At 32.5% G+C, this 5,797-nt stretch overlaps 1 pseudogene; it reads right to left on the bottom strand.

The window, feature by feature from the left end:
* Positions 1-1,386: 1,386 nt before the first annotated feature.
* Positions 1,387-4,196, bottom strand: LOC149538888 (1-aminocyclopropane-1-carboxylate synthase 3-like; annotated as a pseudogene).
* Positions 4,197-5,797: the final 1,601 nt, after the last annotated feature.

Genomic DNA, 5,797 nt, shown 5'->3' with positions numbered 1-5,797 from the left:
GGGGCTGAATGACCACAATCATCACACTTCTGCCCATCCTTCCCAAACTTGTAGAAAATTAAAAATTTAATTCAGTAGCAGAGTTAATCATCACTTTAAGTGTTCAATATCACATCATTTAGCTTTACATCTATCTAGATTCTACAACAATAGTTCCAACATTTCTAATTGTTAATAATTATTTTCTTATCCCAAGCATCAAAATAGCATGATTCGAAACTATTTTCATTGCAAGCCTCAAAAGAACAATCATTCATAAAAAAAGTAGAGAAAATATCTAAAGAATAACATAAAGTACACCAAAAGGCTATACAAGGTTTCACATATGCTGCAAAGAACTAAATATGACATAATTTCTCTTAAACAAGTAACTTGTATGGTAAATTGAAAGAAGCTTTGAGAAAACACCTAACTAAACCATTCAAATTATTTCCCAATGTAGTTTCTCTAGCAAACATTAAACATTGTTTCATGAGATTAATAAAAAAATGTCAAATGCATTTGAGGTACAAAACATGATCAACAAACCAAAGGATTGACAAGGATATGTTGATGTAATAATTTACAGTAAGCTCTTTTCTTTATGCTTATCCAAATAAGTTTTATAATAGGCAGCTAAAATACATATGTGCTTCCTTAATTGAAAGCATTAGGTATCACCACAACTACTTCAAGTGCACCACTCACCTTTGTTGTCAAGTTAGCACTTTCCCTACATTGTTACACCTCTAATTTTCATTAACTCATCTCCTCTTGGGCACCAATCACAATGACAAATTTTTGCAAGAGGCTATATAATCCATTGAATACATTATCTAAATTAATGATGAGACTCCACTCCAATAGTAAAAATTGATGAGGATGCTACATATACACAAAGAGGGCTGGTTGGCATCACTTTGAAGGAGCTTGACCATGGGAAGACCACTTCCAACAATTCTAGTGACACAAAGGGATGTTAACATGGATCAATCTACATTCAAACTTAATTATGTTTTGATGCCAAACAAGATATGGCTAAGGAATTAAGGTGTGCATCCAAATAAATCATGCTATTTTTTGTGTAAAGCAGTAAGAAGCCATTGTGAGGATGGTTTTTGTTGTTGCATAGACTAGTGTAAAACTACGTTTCAATACAAACATTATACAATAATTGGTGCCAGTTGCCACATAAATAGTTATAATATTATATTTCAATACAAATATTATATAACATAATGAATGCTTTGAGTTACATACTGAAATGTACACTTTCTTGCTTTAGTACTCTTTGTAAGAGTTAGGGACAAGGATAGATATCTTTAGCAAGTTCTTGTAATAATTTGATATGGTTGTTACATAATACAACCATTCTCCTTGTAGTTAAAAGGAGGTAAGAATTCAATATCAGGTAATGTTAGTGCAAGGATTTATATTGTCTTGCAAAGTCTTCAAACTGTTGCAAGGCAACTTCCATGGTGGATATATTCATACCAACAAAGCAAACTCTAAACTAGCCAGGTTCCATGCATTTGAATGAGGATATGGGTGATACATTCAACCTAGCTTCATACAGTATCTTTTTCCATAGCTTTACTTCTCCCTCCAGATCTTTTGAGGGAAGTAGATGACTCATGTTAACCCAACAAAAAAGACCTGCATTTCCTTCCAAGTGCTTAATGCCAGACCAAGAAAGCCCTAAGACAAACACATTATACCTCTCTTATAATCTTCTCTTGTTCTTTGCAATATAATAATCAACTAACACTTTATCTGACAACATAGTAGACAATAAATGTTGGGTTTGAGATGATACCATTCAGAAACTAGACATTCTTCTAGCTATTGTGACCACAATTTTGTTGTAAGAGTAAACTGCCCCTACCTTGAAGCCTGGAAGGCCCAAATCTTTAGATAAACTATAGACTATATGCACATTGTCAAGACTATAATTTTCTTTGGCCATAATTTTTGCAATACTGTTAAACCTTGGAGAAGAGAAGATTGATCCTGAATATATCTCATCACAGACTAGATGTATTTTCATCTTTCGAGAAAAAGAAAACAACATCTTCAATGTTTCAGTACTTGATGTTGTGCCTAGAGGGTTACATGGATTTTTTATGAGAATTCCTTTCACCTTATTTTTAAGATCTTTAGCTCTCTTGTATGCTGATATCATTGTTGATTCAGTGATCTCAAAGTTATTGGAACTGTAACAATGAATGGGCATAATTTCTACCCCTATTCGCCACCTTAGATCTCTATCAAACCTGAAGTGAAAAGAAATTATTCAATTAGAGGCTATTGAAAATACCCAGCAAAGAAATTTCATCTTTGTACATAGAAAATACCATCCATTAAGGGTCAGGATTAGACAAAATTTATTGATGCTGATAATGGACTAACATAATAGTCTTTTCCAGTGGTTGTATGGGGCATTAATAGGTTTAATCTTATAGTAAAATGACACATTAAGGAGCTAATAAATAGTGAAATGACAATCCTATCTTATAATAAGTAATATCAGACATTGGCTTTATAAGTCTATTCGTGGACAACCTATCTTCTAACAAATAGATTAATAGAGATGTTTCAAGTGTTTTGATTAATAGAGATGTTTCTAAGTCTTTTGTTAAAAGAAAAGATAGCTTACCCTGCATAGTATGGAGTGGGCACTAGGAAGACATCTCCTAGATCAGCAAGGCAGAACATTAACAACTCATTGGCTATAGTTGCCCCAACTATATTTACTATCCTTTTTGCTTCAAATTTTGCTCTATTTCCTCTCAGTGCCTCCATGAAACTAGCCATAGCACGCAATAATAAGACAATTTCTTATAAGCAATAATTCTAATATTGTAAGGGAAAAAAAGCTCACAAGCCCAGAGAATCATAAAAGTGCAGTACAAATTAGTTGTGAAAATATAAATGATCATGTAAATAGGCATAAGAAACTAATGCTCAATAAACTCTTGTAAATATGTTAGAAAATAAAATAAGAGAACAACGTTCAACAAGATATAAATAAAATTGGCAGATACTTCACAATATGTCAGAAAATAGAAAAAAGAGAATATCATTTAACAAAATTAGGATTTACGTAGAGAAATGTATACCAAAAAAAATATCAGTATTCATATTGCTCAAGAAATAAGTTACAATCCTTACAGATGCTTTTACAGACCTAAAATATTTCCTCCTCTATCATAATTATAGTGTACCTAACAAGTTATATGGTATAATCCAAATCTCAATAAGAGTTGTGAATTTTTACTTTACTATGACAATCATCTAAGAAAATCATGATAAGTAAAGCAAGCCTCTTAAGATGGATTTTAAATTTCAAAATACAATCAAAACTGTGAATTAATCCTAGCATTTGACAAACTTGAAAGAAAATTATGATCAGCAGTCCAAAACAAATTTTGTTAACACATATTAGAAAGTCTTATGTTACCTTTCTGAAAGCTTCCAACCCATGGTAGTCCTGATAAAGTGCCAATTCTTTGAATAAACTCTTTTTAGTCGATGCCATTAATACTTCTGGGTGCTTTGATAACCATTTTTCCAATAGATCAGATGATAACTGCAATACAAATGTAGAAACCATTAATGTCAATTTACCACTTTAAAACATTGCGACCATGCAAGTACACATCAGATTCCTATCTTAGTAAATCTATGGTGTCAAAGCATTTGACATATAACTATTGTAATTTCTCCGTATATACCAAAAAAACAAAATACAAAACTATTTTAAGGAATACCTTGGAAGGCTACCTACATTGATTGAAAATACAGAATACTTAATCATAAAAGCAAGATTATATAATATTATGGAGCATTTCTTAAAGGTTACAACTCGTACAAAGTCCAATCTAGAAATAACATTGCTTAAAATTATGAATTATGTCATAAGAAAAAAAATCAACATAACAATTTTGGCAATCTTCAATCCAGAAACAACAATCATATGAAAAAACCAACTTAACAATTTGGGCTATCTCCATTACCCTGTTCTCTGCGAGGCCCATCTGGATAACTCCCTTAGGATTGAGCTTTTCATCATATGGATTCTTTCTATACTCATCCCACCAAACAAAATAAGGAGATTCCTCTCCATGGGTATTGCATGCAGCCCTCCTAGAAACACTTGTTGCATTCTTATTCAAACCTAAACCCATACATTCTTCCTCACATATGCTCATCCTCATTGTCAATGGTGAGAAAAAAGCAGTAGCTCAACTCTAGCTCAAAAAAAAAGGTTAAATTCTACACTTCTCCAATCCAGGAAATGATCAAATATAAATAGTGTGGGTGCCTTTGAAATCAATCAAATCATGAGAATTCGAGCTTGAAGAATACCTCTTGATAGTACAGTTGCATCTCTTTGTTCAACTATATTCCTTTACACAGTGATTAATAAATTCAAATTTGTGTTGAATGTGACACAAATGTACCTTCAAAAATTCAAGGTACATTGTTTTGCTTTTAGATTGCTACATAGTCATTTAGGATAACCTTGAATGTAAATTGAACCCCAAGCAAACCAAAGCTCGATTCCACTCCATACCTGATTCTGGCATTACTCATACGAACCTTGAAACAAGTAGCTTTCAGGTTGATTTGGCAACGTAGCTTTCAAACAACAAGTCACTCTATAATTAAAATAGTTATTTCTGCGTAACCTCCAAGTTGCAAAAAATACTTAATTAGACCAATTGTGAATGTTGCCCAGACCAACATAACCTTAATTTCACATACCTCTTCAAGAAATGTTGGATGCTTTCAACAATGTCTAAATTGAATAGAAAGTACCATAGGGCTTTCTTTGATTTCTAGAATTTACTGTTGCTATATGAATTCTAGCTTGAAAAGGCTCGTGCTCTCCAAGAAAGTTGGAGTTTGCAAAGATATTGGAGAGACTATAAAACAAGGACATTACAAATCTTTTAGACATCCACACATGTAGTGAATCCAGAATAATATGTGTGGAATATAGGTATAGTTATTCTTATTGTTGACAAAAGGTGAAGAAGGGCCTCTTGAAGGTCTTGAAGACAACTTAAAATTTTGATAAAGCTTAATAAGTTAAGAGTTGGGTGGACCAAATTCACAATACCTCATGGCTATAAACTTATGGCAAAGAAAAATAGATTTTCTTTAGCAAAGTGTCATCTATAGGCGACTATTTGGGCCTATCACTCGCTTCCTATTTGTCCCCTCTTGTAGGTTTCTAGTTCTCTTGTTGCCAAGAGGAATTGGCTAACATATATCTCTATCCACTTTCTTTAGAGGAACAAGAAAGTGGGGAAGATTGTTGCTATTCATGATTCCTTGAATCTCATTTGTTTCAAGAGATGAAGTATAAAGACAACCTAGCAAGATGATCTCATGTACAACCTGAGGAGCCATAATATATTAATGAGAACTATGTTTTGGGAGTGGTTGGGGTTCTATTGTGGGAGGTTTGGAAGCATTTTCTTGAGAGATTCATTGGATGATGATAACTCCCTTTCTGAGCTTGTTGCTCAATGCAGCTAAAGTAGTATGTATGCAACAAATTTTCTGGCAATTTTGAGCTCTTACTTATAAATCCTTGATTGATGAAATAATTAATCTTGATTCTTATTATGATGTTTGAATGGGATAATAGCTTTGCATTATGATGGTTGGATGAGATGATGATTCTCATAATAATTATTACATATCTAACACATCACATTGAGTACTTTAAAATTATCAATTTCTTCTCACTTGTTACATTATATTTATTTAAAATTACTTATAAAATTTTAAATTAATTAATTTACAA

Source organism: Cupressus sempervirens, chromosome 9, assembly GCF_028749045.1.
Source record: "Cupressus sempervirens isolate cs-2001-9-10 chromosome 9, ASM2874904v1, whole genome shotgun sequence".
Classification (NCBI taxonomy): domain Eukaryota; kingdom Viridiplantae; phylum Streptophyta; class Pinopsida; order Cupressales; family Cupressaceae; genus Cupressus; species Cupressus sempervirens.
This window is presented reverse-complemented; position numbering and strand designations above follow the sequence as displayed.